The sequence below is a fragment of the Piliocolobus tephrosceles genome, chromosome 16 (genome assembly GCF_002776525.5).
Source record: "Piliocolobus tephrosceles isolate RC106 chromosome 16, ASM277652v3, whole genome shotgun sequence".
Lineage (NCBI taxonomy): Eukaryota > Metazoa > Chordata > Mammalia > Primates > Cercopithecidae > Piliocolobus > Piliocolobus tephrosceles.
This window is the reverse complement of record NC_045449.1, coordinates 23,998,490-24,025,494: the sequence shown is the minus strand read 5'-3', so window position 1 is coordinate 24,025,494 and position 27,005 is coordinate 23,998,490. Positions and strand designations below refer to the sequence as shown.

The following is a 27,005-nucleotide window of genomic DNA, read 5'->3' as shown; positions in this document are numbered from 1 at the left end:
AACACTAGTTCTGAAATTAGGTAATATCATTTTCCTAATTTGTAAAATGAATATAGGCCAAGTGTGAAAGCTCACACCTGTAATCCAAGCATTTTGAGAGGTCAAAGTGCGAGGATCACTTGAGGCCAGGAGCTCGAGACCAGCCTGGACAACACAGCAAGATCTTCCCACACAAAAAATTACAAAATTGGCTGTGCTCCTATAGTCCTAAGCTACCTGGGAGACTGAGGTGGGAGGATCACTTGTGCCCAGGGGTTTGAGGTTACAGTGAGTGATCACCCCATGGCATTCCAGCCTGGGCAACAGAGAGAGACCCTGTTTGTTAGATGAAAGAAAGGAAAGGAAAGGAGAAAGGAGAAAGGAAAAGGAAAAGGAAAGGAGAAAGGAAAAGGAAAGGGAAAGGGAAAGGAAGGAAGGAGGAAATAATCTACTTCATAGTGTAATCAGGAGGGTTAAATGAGTTAATAAATCAAAGCATAGAGTAATACTCTGGCATAATAATAAGCACTATAGTAAGTGTTAGCTATTTTCTTTTAACTTGCTCAAATTCAGCAATTTTTAAAAACTCCAAAATTGATTTCATCAGGCTTTTTTTTTTCCTTTTTTGAGATGGAGTCTCACTCTATCGCCCAAGCTGGAGTGCAACAGCACAATCTCAGCTCTCTGCAACCTCCATCTCCCAGGTTCAAGCAATTCTCCTGCCTCAGCCTCCCAAGTAGCTGGAACTACAGGCGCGCACTACCACCCCCAGGTAATTTTTGTAATTTTAGTAAAGACAGGGTTTCACCACGTTGGCCAGGCTGGTCTCAAACTCCTGACCTCAAGTGATCCGCCTGCCTCGGCCTCCCAAAGTGCTGGGATTAGAGGTATGAGCCACCACACCCGGCCTGATTTCATCAGACTTTTGAGAGAAAAAAACAGCTCCATCCAATTCTTGTCAAGTAACTGAAGCAATTTTAATTCATACTAGAAAACTTCTTTGTAACTACATAAAATACATTTATATATCTTTTGTACCTCCCTAAATTAACACTACACTGCAATAAAAAGATATACATTGCTAATTTGCATTCAATTTCTAATATATATCCAAGGCTGCCCCATATACTTTTACTAATTTCCCTGTTCTAGAAGTTCCCTGGAGCAGTCTCAATCACAGTTCTTCCAAGAATATGTGACCACAGCAAAGTCACTTAACTTCTCATTCCTAAACTGAGTAGGCTGAACTAAATTCCATATAAAGTATTAATTTTCTATTAATCAACCTATTAAAAAAACAAACTTCAGTGTTACTCAAGACCGTATTTAAGAATTCTGAATAAGTTTTAGTACCCTTATTAAAAGAATTATTTTACATTAAAATTTTCTAACTGGGTCCATGATCTGCATCTTCTTTCTTATCTACCTAACAAATTCCCACTCAAAGTCTTTGGAGATTTAGATGGAATGTCATAATGTTTGCAAAATCTTAACTCTATTAGGAAGAGTTGGTCACTCTCCCTTTATGCCTCCAACACATCCTGTAGCATTTACCATACTATATTGCAATTATTTAACTCTCTCTTTCCTAAACAAGCAGGCACAGTGTGTCTCATTCATTTTTGTATCATCTCTTCAGCTTCTACCCCTTACCATCTACAGTTAATATTATATAAATATTGCTGAATAAAACAATATACTTAATTCTCTTCTATGTAATTCCTAAAAATGATTTTATTTCCATAAATACTTACAGAACAAACAGTATGCATAAGACTAAGATATACAAAAACATTAAAGTTATTAAGAACAGAGAAAATGCAGGATAACAACTTCCAGAAAATCAGAGAGACAAGAAATAATTAGGAAATTGATATACTTGTTCTACCAAAGACCAAAGGATAACACAATACTATCACCATCACAAGAGTAAAATACTAAAACAAAAAGACAAGGAAATTAATAACCTAAAAGACCCAGAAACAAACCCATGTATGTTTATCTTGGAATTTAACACATACAGTTAAAGGAGAAGAAATAAAGGTTGAGAAAACTTGACAATCAATTTGGGGAAAAAAAAAAGGCTATATGCCTATCACATATCTTACCATAAACATAACTGCTAAACGGCTTAAAAAGGCATCTCAAATCAATGGGGAAAAGATTGATTTGATAAAAATGTGTTGTTAGGAGAGCTTAATAGCCATGTGAGAGAAAAATCATACCTTTTCCTCAAACTGAACATCAGAATTACATAGGGATCAGATACACAAATATAAAAAAAGCAACTATACAAGTACTGGGAGGAAATATGAGTAAATTTCTTTGTAACCAGTATGAAGAAACTTATCTATGATCTACATGAAAAGCAGTAAGAAAAAAACATATTTGACAATATAAAAAAGAAAAATTGAGAGGAAGGAACACAGTAAAAGACACCAAAAATAATAAAAAACAGATAAACTTGGTATGAAAGCAGGAATTACATCTGCAAGAATTAAAAAAAAAAAAAAAGGCCACGCGTGGTGGCTCACGCCAGTAATCCCAGCGCTTTGGGAAGCTGAGGCGGGTGGATCACCTGAAGTCAGGAGTTCAAAACGAGTCTGGCCAACATGGAGAAACCCCGTCTCTTTTAAAAACACAAAAATTAGCCAGGTACAGCGGTAGACACCTGTAATCCCAGCTACTCGGGAAACTGAGGCAGGAGAATCACTTGAACCCCGGAGGCAGAGGTTGCAGTGAGACAAGATCGCGTCATTGCACTGTAGCCTGGGCGACACAGCGACACTCTGTCTCAAAAAAAAAAAGGGCCGGGTGAGGTAGCTCACACCTGTAATCCTATCACTTTGGAAGGCCAAGGTGGGCAGATCACTTGAGGTCAGGAGTTTGAGATCAGCCTGCCAGCCTGGCCAACATGGCAAAACCCCATCTCTACTAAAAATACAAAAATTAGCCAGGTGTAGCAGTGCACGCCTGTAGTCCCAGCTACTCGGGAGGCTGAGGCGGGAGAATTGCTTGAATCAGGGAGGTGGAGGCTGCAGTGAGCAGACTGTGCCATTGCTCTCCAGCCTGGGTGACAGAGCAAGACCTTATCTCAAATAATAAGATACACTTTTAAAAAGTTTGAAACTTACATAAGAGTTAATATCTTTAACAATGTGGAGTTTTGAAAAACACAGACGAAATGGACAACATCCTAATATAGTTATTAAAAACGGGGAAAGCCAGACACGGTAGTGAGTGCCTACAGTCCCAGCTACCCAGGAGGTTCAGGCAGGAGAATCACTTTGTGCCCAGGAGTGTCGAGGTTGTAGTGCATTCTGACCATACCTGTGAATAGCCACTGCACTCCAGCCTGGGCAACAAAGTGAAACCTCTTGCCTTAAAAAAAAAAAAAGAGGCCAGGCACAGTGGCTCACTCCTGTAATCCCAGCACTTTGGGAGGCTAAGGCGGGTGGATTATCCATAGTCAGGAGTTCGAGACTAGCCTGGCCAACATGGTGAAATTTTGCCTCTACTAAAAACACTAAAAATTAGACGGACATAGTGGTACATGCCTGTAATCCCAGCTACTCAGGAGGCTGAGGCAGGAGAATCACTTGAACCTGGGAGGCGGAGGTTGCAGTGAGCTGAGATCGTGCCATTGCACTCCAGTCCAGGCAACAAGAGCACAGCTCTATCCCCCCAAAAAAAAAAAGTACAGTAAAAATACAGTTACTATAATTTTATGGGAGCATGGTTGTATGTGTGGTCCATTATTGACTGAAAACATCATTACATGGTGCATGACTGCATGTGGAAAGTGAATGACACACTTCTAACTAACTCATGAGTCAGTAATGGAGTTTTGAGGAAAATTAGAAAAAGCTTATGAACTGAATAAAAACTAAAATACAGGCAGGGTGTGGTGGCTCACGCCTGTAATCCCAGCACTTTGGGAGGCCAAGGCAGGCAGATCACGAGGTCAGGAGATCGAGACCATCCTGGCTAACACGGTGAAACCCTGTCTCTACTAAAAAATTAGCCAGACGTGGTAGCGCACACCTGTAGCCCCAGCTACTCGGTAGGCTGAGGGAGAAGAATGGTTTGAACCCCAGAGGCAGAGCTTGCAGTGAGCTGAGAACACCCCACTGCACTCCAGCCTGGGCGACAGAGTGAGACTCCGTCTCAAAAAACATAATTAAAAAAAAAATACAGCATAAAATGTGTAGGATACACTTAAAGCAGTGCTTAGAGGAAAATTTATAGTACTAACTGCTATATTAGAAAAAACAAGGACTCAAATCAATAATCTAAGCTTCTATCTTAAGAATATAGAGGCCAGGCATGGTGGCTCACGTCTGTAATCCCAGCACATTGGGAGGCTGAGGTGGGCAAATCACGAGGTCAGGAGTTCGAGACCAGCCTGGCCAACATGGTGAAACCCCGTCTCTACTAAAAATACAATAAAATTAGCTGGAGGTGGTGGCGGGCATCCATAATCCCAGCTACTTGGGAGGCTGAGGCAGGAGAATCTCTTGAACCCGGGAGGTGGGAGTTGCAGTGAGCCAAGATCGCGCCACTGCACTCTAGCCCGGGCAACAGTGCAAGACTCCGTCTCAAAAAATAAATAAATAAATAAATAAATAAATAAATAAATAAATAAATATATATATATAGAGAGAGAGAGAGAGAGAGAGAGAGAGAAAAGCAAGTTAAACCAAAAGTAAATATAAGGAAGGAAATACTAAAGAACAGAACAGAAATCAGTGAAATAGAAAACAAAAGGCCAATAGAGAAAAAAATTCAAGTCAAAAATTGGTTATTTCGGAGGAAGCAGAGGAAGGCAGTAAGACGAAAAGGCCTCTAGCCAAACTAACAAAGGAAAACAAGCAGACATAAATTACCAATAATGCAAACAAAAGAGAGTGTATCACTACAGACCCTATACACATTAAAAAGATGAGGAAATACAATGAACAGCTTTAAGCTCCTAAATCTGACAACACAGATGAAACGGACAGATTATTTTGACAGATAAAAACTACCAAAAAGTCACTCAAGAAAGTAACCTGATTAGTCACATGTATATGAAAGAAAACTACAGGCCTAGACAGTTTCACTATCAAATTCCATTAAATATTAAAGAAAAAAATAATACCAATTCTACATAAATTCCAGCACATTGGGAGGCTGAGGTGGGCAAATGTTTCATTTTATGAAAACATCATGACATTGATGGCTTCAGAAAACTGACAAAAACTGAAGATTTCTGACCAATATAAAAGCAAAAGTCATCAACATAAAAGCAAAATATCATCAACAAAATGAGATTAAATTCAGCAATATATAAAAATGACACCACAGCACAATCAAGCAGGATTTATCTAGAAATGCAAGGCTGGTTCAGCATTAGAAAATCATTGTCATACTCGATTCTAGACATACTAAAGAAGAAATATAAACAGAGGCAGAAAATCAAACTGACAACATCCATTCATGATAAAACACTCAAACTAGGAATAGAAAGGAACATCCTTAACCTATTAAAGGTATCTACAAAAAACCTGCTGCTAACATCATACTTAATGCTTGAAGACTGAAAGCTTTCCTCTAAAGATTAGAAATAACACAAAGGGTGCTTGCTTGGGCAGCACATATACTAAAATTGGAACAAGAAGATTAGCATGGCCCCTGCACAAGGATGACATGCAAATTTGTACAGTGTTCCATATTTGTACATTTTTAAAAAACTTAAAGAGTATAACTGGATTATTTGCAACTCAAAGGATAAGCACTTTTGGGGATGGATACCCCATTCTTCGTATGTGCTTATTTTGCATTGCATGCTTGTTTCAAGACATCTCACGTACCCCATAAATATATAAACCTACTATGTACCCACAAAAATTAAAAGTAAAAACTAAATTAAAAAAGAAGGTAATGATATCCACTCTAATCACTCCTAATCAATGCTGTACTAGAAGTTCTAGTCAGTGTTGTAAGGCAAGAAAAAGAACTAAAAGGCATACGTAACAGAAAAAAAGAAAACTGTCTCTACTTACTGACAATATTAGTGTGTACACTGAAAATCCCAAAAATGTACAAAATAGCAATGAGAAAAAACTGAGTAAACATAAGTCTAATAATATGTGGGTAGAATTTATACAGCAAAAACAATACAAATCTGGTGAAAGAAATAAACGTCAACCTAATTAAATGGAGACATGTATTCACAGACTGAATGACTCAATACTGCTATGAGGTAATTCTCTTCTAACTGATTCAAAAATTCAATGATTCATAGATTCAACACAATCTCAAAAGTCCAACAGGATTTTCTGTAGATATCAACAAACTGATTCTAGCCTGTATATGAAAAGGCAAAAGCTGCAAAGTAACCAAAATAACTGTTTAAAAAGAATAAAGGTGAAGAATTCACATTACCTGAAGATCCAATAACATCTATGTATATTGTTTGGATTGTTAGAAGACAGGAAAAAGTAAAAAATAAAATACATAAGTACACGAGAACCCTCAAAAGACAACTCTGAAATACATCATTACACTGTTAAACTAGAGTTAACAGCATCCAGTGCATACCTGCTTCTTTTCCATACACACTAAAGTTCCTAAAAGTACTTTATTATAAAAATTAGCACCATCCTGGTTGCCCTGCACCTATTCAGAATATTGCTACAACAGAGCCGTCAATGTAAACTAACAAAGAAAGGTCTTTTCATTTTTAATAGCTGTCATGAAAAAACTACAGGAAAGAAACAGCAGCAAGGAGCTTTCACAGCAATCCTAGACTTCATTATTCTTCTAGTCTGCTAAATACACATACATAAATACCCAAACAAAATGTAGGACTAATGTAAGTGGATAAACCATAGACTAGACTTTTTTTTTTTTTTTGAAGACAGTCTCACTCTGTCGGCCAGGCTAGAGTGCAGTGGCGCCATCTTGGCTCACTGCAACCTCAGTCTCCAGAGCTCAAGCAATTCTCCTGCCTCAGCCTCCCACGTAGCTGGGATTACAGGTGTGTGCCACTATGCCCAGCTAATTTTTGTATTTTTAGTAGACACAGGGTTTCACCATGTTGGCCAGGCTAGTCTCGAACTCCTGACCTCAGGTAATCTGCCCGCTTCGGCCTCCCAAAGTGCTGGGATTATAGGTGTGAGCCACCGTGCCCAGCCTAGATCAGGTTTTTAAAATATAAATACTTGTAACAAGTTTTTTAAAGGTACTATGGAACAGCGTATACAATTTTCTTTAAAAAGTCTATTAGATTACATTTTTTAAATTATCTAATCTGTTCTTAGAGGAAAATATCATTAATTTACCATATGCTTCCTAATAAAGCGAACAATAAAAAGAAACTAACAATCACATCAACAGCCAATGAGATCTAATTTATTCCTGGTTCCACAAAAGTAGACCAGAGAAGCCTAGCACTTATTAGGCTATTTACATTTGAAAATGTGAAAGGCATACATAATTTTTGTGGGTGGTATCACTTTATCCAATCATAAACCCATACATCTCCAAGAAAGCTGGCAAAACAAGAATAAATTCCAATATAATTTATTTTAAAATCTCAAAGTAGGATTTTCAGAATTAAGTAACTGTTCCAAATTTGCAAAACATAGTCAAATAATTGACAATAACATCATTCAAGAGCAACAAAAAGAAGATGGGGGAAGGTACTGATAATCACAGCACATTCAGTATTACTTGAGGAATGCTCCTTGAATCAACAAGGATAATGTCATAGTATTCCATCTTTTAAGAACCTTCAGATTTTCACAAAAAAAGGACAGTGTTAGTCCTAAGCAATTGATTTAATATTATAAAGTCCTTTTCCCTACATCTGTTAGTCAAAGGGTTCAGGCTTAGAAAACAGCCAATTTAGTAAAATGTGCAGTCCTCTGGAGAAAGAAAATTACTTCTTTACACCAAATTGATAGAGGTTATACTATCTACTATATCCTCCCTCAACAGACACACACAAACACACACAAACATGTAATTATACCAATAACTGAAATGATAAATAAGACTGAGAAATATCAGCAAGAAGTTTGAGATTATAGGATGAATCAGGCTTACCTACACATTTGTATTTTTAGTAGAGATTGGGTTTCACCATGTTGGCCAAGCTGGTCTCAAACTCCTGGGCTCAAGTGATCTGCCAGCCTCAGCCTGCCTAAGTGCTTGATTAGAGTCATGAGCCACCATGCCAGGCCTGTTGTGAGCATTTTTATTGCTAAGTAGTATCCTATTGTATGGATATACCACTATATGTTTTTAGGAAACTTATACATCACAATTACTTATTCCTAGTAAACTAGAAAGATGAAGAAACTTTCTTAACCATACTATCCTATTTAATGGTGAAATACATTTCTATTACAGCCAAAAAGAAACCTTTATTATTCAACATTGTTCAGAGGTCCTGGTGCTGTTAACATATGCCACAATACATAGAGCATTCTACAAAAACAATAATAAAAAATAGGTTCTATAAATAGGCAATTCAAAGAATAAGATTACAAATGGCCAGTAAACTTACAAAAATATGCTAGCAGAACAGTGGTAAGTGAAATAGAAAATATTTAAAAAACAGAAAAAAATAAACCATAAAAAGAAAAAGTGGCTGGACGCAGTGGCTCAGTAAGTGGTGAGGTCTGTAATCCGAGCACTTTGGCAGGCCCAGGTGGGAAAACAACTTGAGCCTAGGAGTCCAAGACCAGCCTAAGCAAACTAGGGAAACCCCATCTCTACAAAAAAATGTGAAAATTAGCTGGGTGTGGTGGCACGTGCCTGTTGTCCCAGCTACCTGGGAGGAAGTTGAGGTGAGAGGATCGCTTGAGCCAGGGAGGTTGAGGCTGTAGTAAACCATGATTGTACCACTGCATTCCAACCTGGATGACCCTGTCTCAAAAAACAAACAAACAAACAAACAAACAAAAATCAACAAAGCCAACTTTCAAGACGTTGGCTCTTGAAACAAAATAGACAAACCTATTAACCAAACAGAAAAGAACAAAAAGATAGAAGACTCAAATTACTAAAATCAGTAATGAAAGCGGAGATTTGGTATTTTTTGTTTGTTTTTTTTGGTTTTTTTTGAGATGGAGTCTTGCTCTGTTACCAAGCTGGAGTGCAGTGGCACAACCTTGGCTCACTGCAACCTCTGCCTCCCGGGTTCAAGCAATTCTCCTGCCTCAGCCTCCTGAGTACCTGGGACTACAGGCATGCATCACCACGCCCAGCTAGTATTTGTATTTTTAGTAGAGACAGGGTTTCACCATGTTGGCCAGGATGGTCTAGATTCTTGACCTCGTGATCCGCCTGCCCTAGCCTCCAAAGTGCTGGGATTACAGGTGGGAGCCACCGTGTCTGGCCAAAGCAGAGATGTTACCACCAAACTTACAGAAATAAAAAGGATATGAGAATAATATGAACAACCATTAGGTAATCTAGATGAAATGGTGAAATTCCTAAAATCACACAAACTACCAAAACTAACTCAAGAAAACAGAACATTTCAACAGACTAAATTGACCTAGATCTAATTTCAACAAGTAAAGACATTGATAAAGCAGTAATCAGAAAACTGTCAGAGGAAACAGCCTGGAACTAGATGGCTTCACTCATGACTTCTACAATTTTTTTAAAGAGATGGGGGTCTTGCTATGTTGCCCAGATTGGACTCAAACTCATGGGCTCAAGTGATCCTCTAGCCTCAGCCTCCCAAGTCTGGGACTATAGGCATGTACCACCAAGCCAGACTTCTACCAAATATTTAAAGAATTAACTCATTTTATGGGCCAGTAGTGCCTTGATACAAAGCCAGACGAAGATATCACAAGAAGAAAAAAATTACAGACCAAATACCCCTTATGAATACAGACTCAAAAATCCTCAACAAAAATACCTGAATCCAGCAGCATGTTAAAAGGATTACACACTATGAGCAAGTGGCACTTATTCTAGGAATCCAAGGGTGATTCAACATATGAAAAGAAATCAATGTAATATATCACTTTATCAAAATGAAGAGAAAAAACCCACAATCAAATCAATAAATACAGAAAAGGCATTTGATAAAATGCAACACTTTCGTAATAAAAACACTCAACAGGCTGGGCCAGTGGCTCACGCCTGTAATCCCAGCACTAGGAGACAGAGGTGGCTGGATCACCTGAGGTCAGGAGTTCCTGAGCAACATGGTGAAACCTCATTTTTACTAAAAATTTAAAAATTAGCAGGGCGTGGTGGTGCACACCTATAAACCCAGCTACTCAGGAGGCAGAGGCAGGAGAATTGCTTAAACCCCGGAGGCAGAGGCTGCAGTAAACTGAGATCGCATCACTGCACCCCAGCCTGGGCGAAAGAGCAAACTCTGTCACAAAAAAAAAAGAAAAAAAAGTAATTGATATAACCATTAAGAATTATTTACAGTATATAATAAGTATCTAAATACTGACTGGTAAGACAAGAGCCTCTCCTTCCAGTTGTTTCCTTTTAATAAGCTCATATGGTACCTCTAGTTTTCCATGCTTTCACTGTTTAATACTGTAGCCACTTTTGGGGGCTTGTGGAGCAAACTACAACAGAGTTACAATACGATACAAAAATTCTTGTAATGTCTCTCTCACAAGCACTTACATTCCTTCAAGTTTGAAAGAGTATTGACCCAAAATGTTAACAGTTTTTCTATGTGAGTGCTAGGACTTATATAAGACTTATTTTCGTCATTTTCCTTATCAGAATTTTCTAGTTTATTTTGCTTACAATTAACATTGCTCGTGTGAATTTTAAAAATGCAAGTTGGCCAGGCACGGTGGCTCAAGCCTGTAATCCCAGCACTTTGGGAGGCCGAGGCAGGCGGATCACGAGGTCAGGAGATCGAGATCACCCTGGCTAACACGGTGAAACCCCGTCTCTACTAAAAATACAAAAAATTAGCCAGGCATGGTGGCAGGCGCCTGTAGTCCCAGCTACTCGGGAGGCTGAGGCAGGAGAACGGCGTGAACCCGGGAGGCGGAGGTTTCGGTTAGCCAAGATCGCGCCACTGCACTCCAGCCTGGGCGACAGAGCGAGACTCCCTCTCAAAAAAAAAAAAAAAAAATGCAAGTTAAAAAAAATAAGAGTTGTGACTATTCTCAGGTGTCAGAAAGGTAAATGCAAGACAGAGGTGAAGCAGTAATTTTTTAAGTTTAATATCACAGTTCAAAATCTGTAAGTGTTACAACTTTGCAAAGTAGAAAGATCACAAGGCGCCCGCCACCTCGCCCGGCTAGTTTTTTGTGTTTTTTTAGTAGAGACGGGGTTTCACCGCGTTAGTCAGGATGGTCTCGATCTCCTGACCTTGTGATCCGCCTGTCTGGGCCTCCCAAAATGCTGGGATTACAGGCTTGAGCCACCGCGCCCGGCCAAAAAAACAATTTTTTTTAAAGAGACAGAGTCTTTCTCACTACATTGCCCTGGCTGGATTCAAACTCTTGGGGCTCAAGAGATTCTCCTGCCTCAGCCGCCTAAGTAGCTGGGACTACAGATTTGTAGTCCTTGCCCTGTAATTATGGACTATTTAGATATCTATAACTCCACACTAACAAATCTAACAAGAAGGATTTTCTGTCAAAACAGAAATTCTGTAAAACAACTGGCCTGGACTCTTCAAAACATAATTAAAGACAAAAAATACACAGGGAACTGTTCTGGAGGAGACTAAAGAGACATGGCAACAATATGCAATGTATGGCCTTTGACTGAATCCCAGATTGGGTAAAAAAAATTCCAGCTTTAAAAGGCATTATTGGCTGGGTGCGGTGGCTCACACCTGTAATCCCAGCACTTTGGGAGGCTGAGGCAGGCAGATCACAAGGTCAGGAGCTCAAGACCAGCCTGACCAACATGGTGAAACTCTGTCTCTACTAGTAAAATACAAAAACATTAGCCAGGCATGGTGGCGCGCACCTGTAATCCCAGCTACTCAGAACGTTGAGGCAGGAGAATTGCTTGAACCCGGGAAGCGGAGGTTGCAGTGAGCCGAGATCACCCCACTGCACTCCAGCCTGGGCAACAGAGTGAGACTCTGTCTCAAAAAAAAAAAAAACACATTAGAGAAAATCTGACACTGCATATTTGATAAGAATACTATATTGCTGCTAAATTTCCTATCACGATTATATTGTGCTTAGCAGGAAAATGTTCTTGGGCAATACATACTGAATCTGCAACTAATTCAAATGGTTCAGGGGAAAAAAGTGTCTATGTAGCATAGCAACATATGTTATAGAGCAATAAGTTAATGGATCGGTAAGCTTTCATGAAGGTATAATGGCTATTCATTTTACTAGACTTGCAACTTTTCAGTAAGTTTTACATTTTTCAAAATAAAAAGTTGGAAAGTTCTAAACAGTAGACTAAATAATTACTAAAGTCCAACAACAGTAGACTAAATAATTAATTACTAAAACTCACTCAAGTGGTGGGAATGTTATCTCTTGTTAGACAGTAATTAGAAAGAGTAACAACTTCTAATCATGTTTTAGAATCTGATAGCTTTATTTGTTTGTTCTGAGACAAGGTCTCCTTACTCTGTTATGCAGGCTGAAATGCAGTGCCACGATCTCACTGCAGCCTCGACCTCCTGAGCTCTGGGCTCAAGGGATCTTCCCACCTCACCCTCCCAAGTAGCTGAGACTACAGGCATGTGCCACCACGCCCAGCTGATTTTTGTATTTTTGACAATGGGTTTTGCCATGTTGCCCACACTATTCTCGAACTTCTGAGCTCACGCAATCTGCCCACCTCAGCCTCCCAAAGTGCTGGGATTACAGGCATGAGTCACTGCACCCAGCCAGAACCTGATAGTTTATAGGTATTTGCAAACTTCAAAGCAGGAAAGAAACTTTTAAATTTGTTTTGATGCTCACATAATTCTAATAGTAAACAGAACAGAAAAAGAAAAATCCACAAACCAATTTTACTCTGAATTCATATAAAAATGGTATTTTCTTTTTTTTTTTTTAATGGTATTTTCAACAGAATATTCAAAAAGTAATACTGGAACATTCGAAAAATAAAAATAATAAATTTAAAAAATGTAATACTGGAACAATGTTTAAATTTGGGATTATACATATGAATGTTTTGTAACAGTCTTCTCAATACCATCCCCTTATACCTGTGGAAGAAAGACATTGCTAATCCACCACACCATTTTCCCCATAGAATATAAAGATAGTTACGGCCGGGCACGCTGGCTCACACCTGTAATCCCAGCCCTTTGGAAGGCTGAGGCGGGCGAATCACAAGGTCAGGAGGCCGAGACCAGCCTGGCCAACATGATGAAACTCCATCTCTGATAAAAATACAAAAAATTAGCTGGGCGTAGTGGTGGGCGCCTGTAAATCTCAGCTACTTGGGAGGCTGAGGCTGGAGAATCGCTTGAATCTGGGAGACTCCATCTCAAAAAAAAAAAAGAATATAAGGCAGTTCCAAAGGCATAAGTACGCCTTCATTTTATCAGAATTAAAATAGAATGCAAAACTTATTTCCCAATTCCAGGTTTTCTACTTCAAAAAGCCAAGTTAGATTATTATATCTTATACATTATATGCCAAAATTAATCAGACATGGACTAATGAGTTTAATCAGAAATAAGTTTTAATAATAGTTTAAATATACTCTATAAAACCAATGTTAAGAAATACACAGGCCAGCGCAGTGGCTCAGGCCTGTAATTCCAACACTTTGAGAGGCTGAGGCAGGCAGATCACTTGATGTCAGGAGTTCAAGACCAGCCTGGTCAACATGATGAAACCCCATCTCTACTAAAAATGCAAAAATTAGGCCAGGCACAGTGGCTCAAACCTGTAATACCAGCACTTTGGGAGGCCAAGGAGGGCGGATCACGTCAGGAGCTCGAGACCAGCCTGGCCAACATGGTGTGACCCCGTCTCTACTAAAAATACAAAAATTAGCCAGGTGTGGTGGCAGGCACCTGTAGTCCCAGCTACTTGGGAGGCTGAGGCAGGAGAATTGCTTGAATCTGGGAGGTGGAGGTTGCAGTGAACCAAGGTCTCACCACTGTACTCCAGCCTGGGAGACAGAGGGAGACTCCATCTCATAAATAATTAAATAAATAAGCAAGCAAGCAAGCAAGCCAGGTGTGGTGGTGCATGCCTGTAATCCCAGCTACTTGGGAGGGTGAGGCAGGAGAATGGCTTCAACCTGGGAGGTAAAGGTTGCAGCGAGCCAAGATTGTGCCACTGCACTCCAGCCTGGCAATAGAGCAAAACTCCATCTCAAAAAAAAAAAAAAGGAATTATATAAAACTCCTATACCAGGTAAATTACATTTTATTTGATCCTCTTAAAGGCACTTTTAAGTACTTCTTAAGTAAAGATGTCAGGAGGAGTAAGATTTTACACATAGTATACTTAGCAAGGTACCTGGCATACAGGGAACAATAATATCTACTTTTATTATCCCCAATTTATAGATGTGAAACTCAAGATTCAGAGACATCAAGCAATCTGTTAAGACTACACAGCCTAATAAGTGGTGGAACAGAAATCTGAACCCAAGGGGTTTCATCCTAGAAAATCCCTTCTTCTTAACTATGATACTGTAGACTGCCTATACAGTAAAAATGCAGAGAAGCAATAATAAAGGAAATATGCCAAAACACTGATGATCTCTAGGTGGTAAAATCAGGTATGATTTTAATCTTCCTCATGTTCTAGTCATACATGAAGTACTTTTAAAACTGTTTTTTCCAGAAAATTAAAAAGTATCAGTAACACAAATACAGTATTACAAATACCTAGAAGTTATAAAATCTACATCAAAAGCTTGGTCTTATTAGTTCCATAGCAGTACTTTCAAGAATGGCAACATATTTTCTGATAAATGAAACTACTGAACTAAACTCAATAATCTAAATCTAGTAACCAGCTGGGGGCAGTGGCTAATGCTTGTAATCCCAGCACTCTGGGAAGCCGAGGAAGGAGGATCACTTGAGGCCAGGAGTTTGAGACCAGCCTGGACAACATGGTGCACCTCTGTCTCTATGAAAAAATACCAAAAAAAAAAAAAAAAAATTAGCTGGCCATGATGGGAGCTATTCCAGTGGCTGAGACATGAGAATGACTTGAACCTGGGAGGGGGAGATTACAGTGAGCCAAGATCATGCCACTGCACTCCAGCCTGGTGACAGAGACACTCTCTCAAAAAGAAAAAAGAAAAAAAGAAGAAAAAAAGAAAAACAAATCTTAGTCACACCACTTCTGATTTTCAAGAAAATTTAAAGGGAATAGTTAAAATACCCAAGATATTCACATATATAAAATAATGTAATACAGTAACTTATCAGTGCAACATAAAACAAATACGATGGGGGAAATAAAGAAAAAAAAATTTCCCTTCTGGTATAACTGTTCTCATTGTACATGTGCAACAATTTGGTTAACTATAGTTTAGGTAAGGCAAGAATCATCACCAAAAGGGGTCAGGAGTGGTGGCTCATGCCTATAATCCCAGCACTTTGGGAGGCCAAAGCAGGCAGATCACTTGAGGTCAGGAGGTTGAGAGACAAGCCTGGCCAACATGGCGAAACCCCACCTCTACTAAAAATACAAAAATTAGCCAGACGTGGTGGTGTGCACCTGTAGTCCCAGCTACTCAGGAGGCTGAGGCACAAGAATCGCTTGAACCCAGGAGGCAGAGGTTGCAGTGAGCCAAGATTGTGCCTCCAGCCTGGGTGACAGAGACACCATGTCAATAAAAAAGTTGAAAAAAAAATTATTACCAAGAGGAAGCAAATATTTAATCCAATATTCAAAATATATTGCTTTTAAATTGTTATGTTAAACTTAGATTTGCCTTTTTTGACCTCTTTTTACTGGTCTTTTCCCAGGGTGTATTTTGGTTCTGTCATCTCCAAAGGAGAACTGTCCTAATGAGACAGTCAGGTGGGAGGGGTCCCTGGATAAACTCCAACCAGCCTGCCCACTGAAGTGGAGTCTCATGAAGTTCACACCTGTTACGGCACAGAGGCGCTTGGCCCCTGCTCTTCCTGTATGGAGCCTGAGATTCAAACAGTTGGGTGAGAAGCACTCTAGCAAGGGACTCTGGCCTTGCAAAATATCCTTGTTTCCCCTTTTGTTCCCTTTTCACCCAATAAAACCCTGATTTACCCACCTTTAAACCATCTGGGAGCCTACATTTTCCTGGCCATGGGACGGACAAGAATCCCGTCTTTAGCTGAATTAAGGAAAAATCCTGCAACTTTTTGGCACCCAGCATGGGGCTTGAGAAAAGTGAGTGAAATGGGAACTCAAAACCTCTAGCTGTGGTTTCTAAGCCTTTTCATCCTCGGACTTCTGAGCTTATGGGAAACTGCACCCCCACCCCGTCGCTCCTGGGGGTCGGGGGCCTTTTCATCGTCTTTTGCTACTTTTTCAGGAGGGACTGGGGAGCAGCAGGTCCCAGCCACTCTCCCCTCCATGTCAGGACTGGGACGCATGGCCCAAGGGTCCCACACAGCCTATCTATTGGCTGGGAACAGCCAATAGACTGGTTCCCAGACACATCAGGGCAGCCTTTCCCTTACCCAGCCAAGGGGTTTCAACTCTGTGAGACAGAAATTAAACTTTTCTCCCTGGTGAAGGAACCACTTGCATAAGAATAGAGGTCAGGAGTCTGAGACCAGCCTGGCCAACATAGTGAAACCCCGTCTCTACTAAAAATACAAAAATTAGCAGGGCATGGTGGCACACACCTGTAGTCCCAGCTACTTAGGAGGCTGAGGAAGGAGAATCGCTTGAACCTGGGAGGCGGAAGTTGTGGTGAGCCGAGATCGTGCCACTGCACTCCAGCCTGGGCAAGACTCTGTCTCAAAAAAAAGAAAAAAAAAGAAAAAGAAAAAAGAAAAAGTAAAGGAAGTTCTTCCCCAGGCATTTTTAAACTGTTTCTTTTCTTTCCCCTTCTCTAACCCATCAACAGGTTAACCTTTAAAATATCTTTTTCCCTTTAGTAGGCCAGGCCCCCCAACTATCATTGTTTATATTTTCTGTAAAGCTTTAATTGTGAAAAAGGATTTGTGGGGCTAGTCTTGGGCTGCGGCCAATCTGGTGTGCTTTGCATGTCTGTATGGTTCCTGCTACAAGCCTCCCATCTTGTTTTACATCCTAAGGGCACGGCTTCTAACTCCCAGGCAAGTCTTTGTTTAGCAATCCTGCCTTAGGGAATGTTTCTTTCTGGTTTGACATCTGCATGTTTTCCTAGCAGCCCTGTCTCTTAAAGGGCCCCACCCAGCAAATGGGTTTTCTTCCACCTCTCTGTGTGTACTGCGTGTGATGCCTGTAAAAAGAGCTCTAATTAATTTGGCCTAAAGAAAGACAAAGGCTTGGCTCTAATATTTTTTTAAGGCAAAATAAATGCTGTGGCATTTTTCAGTTCATGTGACTTTAATCTTCAAGAAATAAAAACAGCTGGCCAGGCGCAGTGGCTCACGCCTGTAATCTCAACACTTTGGGAGGCCTGGGTGAGCGGAGCATGAGGTCAAGAGATCGAGACCATCCTGGCCAACATGGTGAAAACCCATCTCTACTAAAAATACAAAAATTAGCTGGGCGTGGTGGCAAGCGCCTATAGTCCAGCTACTCGGGAGGCCGAGGCAGGAGAATCGCTGGAACCTGGGAGGCAGAGGTTGCAATAAGCTGAGATTGTGCCACTGCATTCCTGCTTGGCAACAGAGCAAGATTCCATCTCAAAAAAAAAAAAAAAAGAAAAAGAAAAAGAAAAAGAGAAAAATAGCCCTTTAGACTATGGTAAAATGCAGGTCAAATCCAAAGTTTCCTAAGTGTTTTGAGATTATAAACTGTCTGTCTTGCCTGCTTCACAACTGTTAAGGCCTGGGGACACGTGGAATCAACCATGCCCTTCAGTAAGAAAGCAAACCTTGGCTGCAGTTAGCACACATTTAAAGCAACTCACCAAGTTTTACCTTAAACTTAAAAAGTGCTAGGAGTTAACTGAAACTACCAGAAATAGATTTACATGCAAGGTGAGTAAGAATAGTGAAATGTGCTTTTTAGTAAAAGGTTATGAGAACACATGGAAATGTAAACTTTTGCCTAGACTTACAGAATTGAGTTAAATTAGGAAAAAGGTGAAGGTTCAAAGAAGTGGTGGAAGAATTGTAAAAATCTTGGAAAAGAGGTTATCTGTGTGTACATAGTGATGAAATTCAAAAGAGGGTATTACATGGTTTTTCTGTAAATTGAGCATGAAATAAAAGCACAAGGTTTTCCTAAGGTGCTAATCTGCTCTTTGGCAAAATTTGTAAAGCATTATAGGTTTTTTGGGCCAGGCGCGGTAGCTCACGCCTGTAATCCCAGCACTTTTGGAGGCCGAGGCGGGCAGATCACAAGATGAGGAGTTCGAGACCAGCCTGGAAAACATAGTGAAACCACATCTCTACTAAAAATACAAAAAAATTAGTCAGGCATTGTGGCAGGTACCTGTAATCCCAGCTATTCGGGTGGCTGAGACAGGAGAATCGCTTAAACCCGGGAGGCGGAGTTTGCAGTGAGCCAAGATCACACCACTGCACTCCAGCCCGGGCAACAGTGCCAGACTCCATATCAAAAAAAAAAAAAAAGTTTTTTTTTTTTTCTTCTTTAAAATTTTTGAGTCATCATTTTGGCAAAACTTATGGTAATCTCAAATTTTATTTCGTAATATCAAGTGTGTACATTTAGCAGCCTTCCCAAAATCAAACTTCAGTTTCAAAATTGTCTTCCCTGGCATCTGGCTTTTCAGATACTTCAGAGGGCCCCTGAAGTGTCTGGAAAAGAAAGGCAAACAGGATTATGTGACACGTTTAGGTACATGGAATTGCCAAAATGATGTTCAATCTTCTTTAGGTTATATCTTAGTAAACAATGCTGATGTATGTTCCAAAATTTTATGGGATTTCTAAAATTCTAATATCCCAGTATATGCTATCAATCAAAATTAAGGTTAAGTTATTATAAACTATGGAGATAACCAAACCTCTTTGCCAACTGTGTTTCTGACTGTAATTACCCTGACCACTTGGCTATTCACAGACGATGGTTATCTTGTTTTAATCCTGTTCAGAAGATGGTTTATAATAGACTGTAAGACTTTAACAGGTGCTCTCAAATACAGACTTCATACAACTTTGGAGATTGTAACATTTTAATAAAGGAAAATGAACAGCACTCATGGAAGAGCTGAAGTGTTTACAAATATCAAGCAAAACAAGAGTTAACGAAATGGACTGAACTCAGAAAGCTGAAGCAACCTTTTTGACTTTTGATTGGAATATTGCTGATCCTTGTTTTGTTTTTCAGAGTCAGGAAACTCATTTTGAACTATTTACGGCCTTTAATAATTGAGTAAGGTATACTCCTATGAACAAAAATTTGGAGCATGTCTGTTTCTCTCTGCCTGGTGCCTCTAAAATTTGGAAACTATCTGTGAGTATTCTTTAATCTTTTGATTTTTTACATTAAAAAAAAATTTTTTTTTTTTTTTTTGAGATGGAATCTTGCTCAGACGCCCAGGCTGGAGTGCAGTGGCCGGATCTCGGCTCACTGCAAGCTCCGCCTCCTGGGTTCTCCTGTCTCAGCCTCCCGGGGAGCTGGGACTACAGGCGCTCGCCAGTACGCCCGGCTAACTTTTTTGTATTTTTAGTAGACACGGGGTTTCACTGTGTTAGCCAGGATGGTCTCGATCTCCTGACCTTGTGATCCGCCCGTCTAGGCCTCCCAAAGTGCTGGGGTTACAGGCGTGAGCCACCGCGCCCAGTCAAAAATTTTTTACTTGTTTATTTTTGAGGCTCTTATTACCCAGGCTGGAGTGCAATGGCTCAACCTCAGCTCAATGCAACTTCTGCCTCCTGGGTTCAACCGATTCTCTTGCCTCAGCCTCCCAAGTAGCTGGGATTACAGGCACCAGCCACCACACCCAGCTACTTTTTTTTGTATTTTTAGTACAGATGGGGTTTCATCACGTTGGCCAGGCTGGTCTTGAACTCCTGACCTCAGGTGATCCACCCACCTCGGCCCCCCAAAGTGCTGGGATTACAGGCATGAGCCACCGCACCCAGACTATCTGTGTGTATTCTAGGAGCTCCAAGTTTATCTTGGGACCTTAAGAGGAGAGGATCCCCCAACTCATAGGTGTTTCAAGGTCTTATCTGAGATTCCTTGGGGAATAGAGTTCCATCAAAGCCAACCTAAAAGGCCTGTGTAGACATAATTATTCTTGCTACACTTTAGGCAAATCATCAGGTCAAGTATAGGACTAAGGGATTTTGCAAACCACTCAGTCCTATCATGATTTTTTAACAAAAATGAGAACTGGAAAGAGAGAAATCATGTTCTAAAATTTATCAGACATTTGTCATTAAATTAGAAACTCATTAGTTGTTTTTAAGTTTTCACCTACATTTTAGACTAACCCTGCTTGTTCCTGTGAACCAACCAGCAATCTCCAGCTGCACCTCAGAAAGAACAAGAGGGATGGGTAATGTAAAAATCCAGACCAATATTCTAGTTCTGAGCAATTATCCTTCAAATTCTTCCAGGTGATGGGAATACACAGGATGCCCATCACTCAGATTTCCTTTTGGGAAAGTAAGACCAAGGGAGCTAATCAAAGCCAAGCACCATGCACCCAAATCCTAGCAAGCATAACTAGAGCCACCAGTTATCTGGGTGTGTCACATCTTTTCCTCTCCCTTACTGCAGGAGGACTCAGTTCCACAGTTTGACCTTAGCATTCGGCTTATGATAAGGAGTCCATGCAACCCCCTGAAACACATTTTTGTCCCAGACTCAATTCCAAATTTCGGGTCAAAGCCCTAGGGAAAAAAAAACTGGATCTGAGGCAGAGACAAATGACAACAGAGGTTAAAAGGCACATCACAGGTAAGCGGGGCTGACTCCTGCTGATTAAGCCAACTCCAAGTTTCCTGTTTCACGGATAAAGGCCTCATTAATATCCATGGCATAAATGAGGCCTAGGGAACTCCAAAGCTACTGACAGTAGGTGGGAAAGAGACATAGGTGAAACAAATAATTCCTATTGTCTAGACACCCCTGCTTCATGGATGCAAGCCACTTTGGTACTCATGGTGGCACCTGACAAGGTTGCCAGAACTCGGGGATGCAAGGACAGAAGACTGAAAGAAGACACTCTTTCCTCTCACCCTCATATATCCGGGGTATCTGCTAGGAAAATAAGGGAACCAGGAAGGTCTGCTTCCCTCTTTCTAGATGGGTAGCCATTCATCTTCAATCTGTACCCCTTTCAAATGCATCCTGAACCTCTGGGACTCCTTTAAAAAGCGCCTTTTCCCCTTTCTCCTCAGTTCTCTCTTCACTAATAGGTAATTGTGTTTCCGTACTACAAGACACTCCCCTTAAATGCATCCTCCGAACTAGAAAGAGTTAATTTCCCAAACTTTCAACTGGTTGGCTTAGGACTGGGCTCAGAGGAAGGGAACCCAAAAGCCCAACATGCCAGCAAAAGGGTAAAGTTTCTTTACCAGTCAGGCTTTTGGCCTCCCTCTCCCTGTGAAAATCGATAAAAGGCCTCAGAATTTTTCGGCTGTCCTTACCCCTCCCCTTGTTTCATTTTGATGCATGTTTTCTAATAACCCGGTTTGTCTGTTCTTGCCTTCAGGCCATCAAACTCCAAATGGTCATGCAACCAGAGCCTCAGATGGTGACCCTTTCTGCTGGGAACCCCTAAATAGGCCTCTCAGGGAGCTCTGACTGCTGTTTCCCCCAAAACAGCCCCCTCTGTCAGCAGGAAGCAGTTAAGATCGGTCTTCCTCCGTGTCCTTAATCTAACAACTGTTAGATTAGAGGGGAAATGAGACAGCCAGGTGGGAGGGGGTCCCCAGAGGAACTACAACCAGCCTGCCCACTGGAGCTTAGCCTCAAGAGGTTCATGCCATTTGCAGCAGGGAGGAGTCTGGCCCCTCCTCTTCCTGTATGGAAACTGAGATTTGAACAGCAGGGCTGGAAGTGCTCTAGCAGGAGACTCTGGCCTTGCGGGGTATCCCTATTTCCCGTTTTCACCCAATAAAACCCTCTGCTTTACTCACCCTTTAAACTGTCTGCAAGCCTAAATTTTCATGGCCATGGGACGGACAAGAACGCCGTGTTTAGCTGAACTAAGGAAAAGTCCTGCAGTGCTAACAGAGCTGCCTTAGTTGATTTCTAGAGTGAAGAATCTTTTTACATTCTTTTTTTCTCTTCTTCTTTTTTCTTTTTTAAGAGAGTCTAGCTCTGTCACCCAGGCTGGAGTGCAGTGGCGTGATCTTGGCTCACTGCAACTTTCACCTCCCGGATTCAAGGGATTCTCCTGCCTCAGCCTCCTGAGTAGCTGGGATTACAGGTGCCCGCCACATCCAGCTAATTTTTGTATTTTCAGTAGAGATGGGGTTTCACCATGTTGGGCAGGCTGGTCATGAACTCCTGACCTCATGATCCGCCTGCCTTGGCCTCCCAAAATGCTGGGATTACATGCGTGAGCCACTGCACCCGCTACATTCTTGTATTAGTCCTATAACTGAGACTCAAACTCTACTTACTTTCTCTTGCATTACCAGTAATTCAAAAAGATAACCATGGTAAGGCCCTGGAGAGTCAGTGGCTCATGCCTATAATCCCAACACTTAGGAAGGCCAAGACAGGAGGGCTGCTTGAGCCCAGGAGTTTAAGACCAGCCTAGGCAACATAGCAAGACACAGTCTCCACAAAAAATTTAAAAATTAGCCAGGTGTGGTGGTAAACACCTGCAGTCCTAACTACTTAGGAGGCTGAGGCAGGAGGATCCCTTGAGCACAGGAGTTTAAGGCTGCAGTAAGCCCTGAGAGACAGAGCAGGACTGTTTCTCTCTGAAAAAAAAAAAAAAAGAAAGAAAGAAAAATTTGGCCAGGTGTGAGGGCCTCACGCCTGTAATCCCAGCACTTTGGGAGGCCAAGGTGGGTGGATCACCTGAGGTTAGGAGTTCAAGACCAGCCTGGCCAACATGGTGAAACCCCATCTCTACTAAAAAATACAAAAATTAGCCGGGCAGGCCAGGCACAGTGGCTCATGCCTGTAATCCCAGCACTTTAGGAGGCCAAGACGGGTGAATCACGAGGTCAGGAGTTCGAGACCAGCCTGTCCAATATGGTGAAACCCCATCCGCTGGGAACAAGTCCCCAAATCTGGCCATAAACTGGCCCCAAAACTGGCCATAAACAAAATCTCTGCAGCACTGTGACATGTTCATGATGGCCATGACGCCCACGCTGAAGGTTGTGTGTTTACCAGAATGAGGGCAAGGAATACCTGGCCCACCCAGGGTGGAAACTGCTTAAGGCGGTCCTAAACCACAAACAATAGCATGAGCGATCTGTGCCTTAAGGACATGTTGCTGCTGCAGAAAACTAGCCACAGCCCATCCCTTTCTTTTGGCCCATCCCTTTGTTTCCCATTTTAATTAATCTATAATCTATAGAAACAACGCTTATCACTGGTTTGCTGTCAATAAATATGTGGATAAAACTATTCCAGGCTCTCAGCTCTGAAGGTTGTCAGCCCCCTGATTTCCCACTCCACACTCTAATTTTTCTGTGTGTGTGTCTTTAATTCCTCTAGCAACGCTGGGTTAGGGTCTCCGCAACTGAGCTGGTCTTGGCACCCATCTCTACTAAAAAATACAAAAATTAGCCAGGTGTGGTGGCGCATGCCTGTAGTCCTAGCTACTCGGGAGGCTGAGGCAGGAGAATCACTTGAACCCGGGAGTCAGAGGTTGCAGTGAGCTGAGATTGCGCCACTGCAATCCAGTCTGGGCAACAGAGTGAGACTCCATCTCAAAAAGAAAAAAAAAAATAGCCAGGCATGGTGGCGGGCACCTGTAATCCCAGCTACTCAGGAGGCCGAGGCAGAATTGCTTGAACCAAGGAGGCGGAGGTTGCAGTAAACTGAGATCGTACCATTGCACTCCAACCTGGGTGACAAAAGCAAAACTGTGTCTCAAAAAAAAAAAAAAAATTTAACCTATAAACATACTTATTTACATTTATTTACTTATAAAACCGTATGATGTCTCCACTTCAGTATCTCAAAGAAATTTCTAACTCAAAATAATCTAGTCATTCAAGCCAATCTTCCGAGTTTCCTATAAAAATTAAAGTGTGCTACACTAATGTATCCAATTTAGTAATCCAAAAACCCAAGTTATGTTTTACAATTTATTTATTTAGAGACAGGGTCTTGCTCTGTTGCCCGGGTTGGAGTGCAGTAGCACAAGCACAGCTCACCGCAGCCTTGATCTCCTGGGCTCAAGTGATCCTCCCATCTTAGCCTCCCAAGCAGCTGAGACTACAGTCACACACCACCACGCTCAACTAATATGTTTTATTTTTAGTAGAGACAACTCTTGTTATGTTGCCCAGGCTGGCCTCAAACTCCAGAGCTTAAGCACTCTCACCTAAGTGAGAACCTGACCAAAAAGGGGGAGTTTTTTTAAACAAAATTCTGGGAGGTCATTGTTCTGGACTAAATTCATGCACTAGGCCCCAGCAAACCAAGCCAAAATGGAGTCATGTGTGCTAAGACTTTAAGGAAACACACAGATTCTAGAACAGACCAGGTTTTGTTTTTCCTCCAGCAAATTTCTATAACAAACAGCACAGGCATCCACTCCCAAAACTCCCATTAAGTCTTTTAATCAATTTCATTTCCTCTCACCTAGAGACCACCAAGCTTCAGATGATCATGCCAGTTCCAGGTGAAGACACCACCCCTGGCCATCAAAAAGCTACCCTCCCTCCACTAGACAGAACAGGGTGAGAGTTTCGTGATCTCCAACAGGTAGGGACTACGCCCCAAATCAGCATGAAGCAGTTACAGAAGAAAGACCTTCAGTCCCTCTGCCTCCCATAAAGATTTATGGGGATCACGTCTCTCAGAGGAAGATGAGGCAGGACAATAGGGTCTAGAGTCAGGGAACCTAAGGCTATCTCATGCCAACTTCCTAGAACTAAATTGAAAGGAAAATCCTAACTTTCCACGCCTAAGTAACAAAAGGACCAGAGGCTACTCCCTTTGACCTTTCCTGAGTACTGCAGACAGGAAATTGGCTGTCCCTAACAAATCAGACTGATTGCTGGTGGAGTCTTCATTTGCAACTTTGTAACTTTACCCCAGCCTCTGATTGGTTGCTTTTTGCAGATGTGAAGTTACAAAGTATTTGCAACCAATCAGATGTCCCTACAGGAGTGTGACCTTTGTAACGTCACATCAGCCTCTAGTTGGCTGCTTTCCGCAACCAATCAGACTGATTGCAGGCTACGGCTTCAGTTACATGAGATGAGCATGAAGGGGCCAATGGGAAATCTAAAGGGGGTATTTGAACCCAAGAAGATTCTACATATGGGCTTCTTGAGCTGCTGCTCCGGTGTGCTCCCCCCACACTGTGGAGTGTACTTTAATTTTCAACAAATCCCTGCTTTCATTTTTTTGTTACTTCATTCGTTGCTTTGCTGGACATTTTGACCAATTCTTTGTTCAAAACACCAAGAACCTGGAGTCGTGACCCTCTACCGGTGACAAAAAATACAAGTCCTCTCTTTTTATCTTTTTGGTTCAAATGGAAGAAAAAACTCTGTGAGTTTTCCCAAAACTCAACATTATTATAGTTTTCCTTTAATACTAAAGTAAAATTACAAGATAAAAATTAAATTTTACTGTCAACAAGATCAGGTGTATTGATTAGATCTTATAGTCTTATTTATCTCAAAATAAAAATAGGGCACACTGTATGACAGATATTAAACAAACTCAAAACTTCAGAGATTAAAGGTATCTTAGATGGACAAGGGTCTGAAGGGTTGGGTAGTGTGCTTAAGGTCACAGTTAATAACAAAACCAAAAAACCTAAAGGTACTAAATATAAGGTGGTATTCTAAATTAGATCCTGAAACAGAAAAAGGATGTTAGTGGAAAATCTGGATAAAGTTGGTAGTTAATAATATTGTAACAATGTTAACTTGTTAGCTTTGACAAATATACTATGGTTATTTAAAATGTTAACATTAGAGGAAAGACCAGGCATGGTGGCTCTCCTGTAATCCTAGCATTTTGGGAGGCTGAGGTAGTTTTGGGAGGCTGAGGTGGCCAGATCACTTGAGGTCAAGTGTTTGAGACCAGTCTGGCCAACATGGTGAAACACTGTCCCTACCAAAAAATACAAAAATTAGCTGATCCTGATGGCGTGCACCTGTAATCCCAGCTACTTGGGAGGCTGAGGCACATGAGATCACTTGAACCCAGGAGGCGGAGGTTGTAGTGTCCCCCAGTGTGGAGGACAGAGTGAGACTCTCTCCAAAAATAAAATAAAATAAAATAAAACTCAGAGGAAAGTAGATGAAAGGTTTACAAGAACTCTGTACTATCTTCTTTGCACTTTTTCTGTACATCTGAAATTATTAAGTAAAAATAAAAAGCTTATTTTAAAATTCTAAATCTAAAACTGATTTCTAATCCAGAATACTTCCCATCTGTTTCCATAAGAATACCCATCTAATCTACAAAGGCATTAAGTTCTAAAACCAAGTATACAAAGATAACAAACTATAGCACCTGCCTGTAGCACCCTCAAACAAAAAACAATCAAAAGAAATATCCTCTAGTTTTCTGTTTAATAGGGAAAGGAACTAACACTCATTGACTTGTCGCTATATTCCAGGCATTTTGCTTATTTAATTCTCATAACTGGGGTGGGCACAGTGGCTCACACCTGTAATCCCAACACTCTGGGACGTCAAGGTGGGAGGATCACTTGAGCCCAGGAGTTCGAACAAGCCTGGGCAACATGGTGGAATCCCGTCTCTACAAAAAAAAGAAAAAAACACAAAATTTAGCCAGGCATTGTGGTATGCAACTGTAGTCCCAGCTACTTGGGAGGCTGAGGTGAGAGGATTCCCCAAG

At 41.1% G+C, this 27,005-nt stretch overlaps 1 protein-coding gene and 1 pseudogene across 4 annotated transcripts in view; one reads left to right on the top strand and one right to left on the bottom strand.

Annotated features, from left to right (window-relative positions):
* The window catches only part of TAOK1 (TAO kinase 1), a 167,025-nt gene that overhangs the window by 104,674 nt on the left and 35,346 nt on the right, over positions 1-27,005 (bottom strand). Inside the window, exon 1 of one of the 4 annotated variants that reach the window (XM_026447094.2) lies at positions 16,760-16,784. The exons of the other annotated variants lie outside the window; for them this stretch is intronic. The gene's annotated coding sequence lies outside the window, so the exon portion shown is untranslated. Of the gene's footprint in view, positions 1-16,759; positions 16,785-27,005 lie in introns of those variants that run through there. 4 annotated transcript variants of the gene reach the window in all.
* On the top strand, positions 5,597-5,697 carry LOC111520862 (annotated as a pseudogene).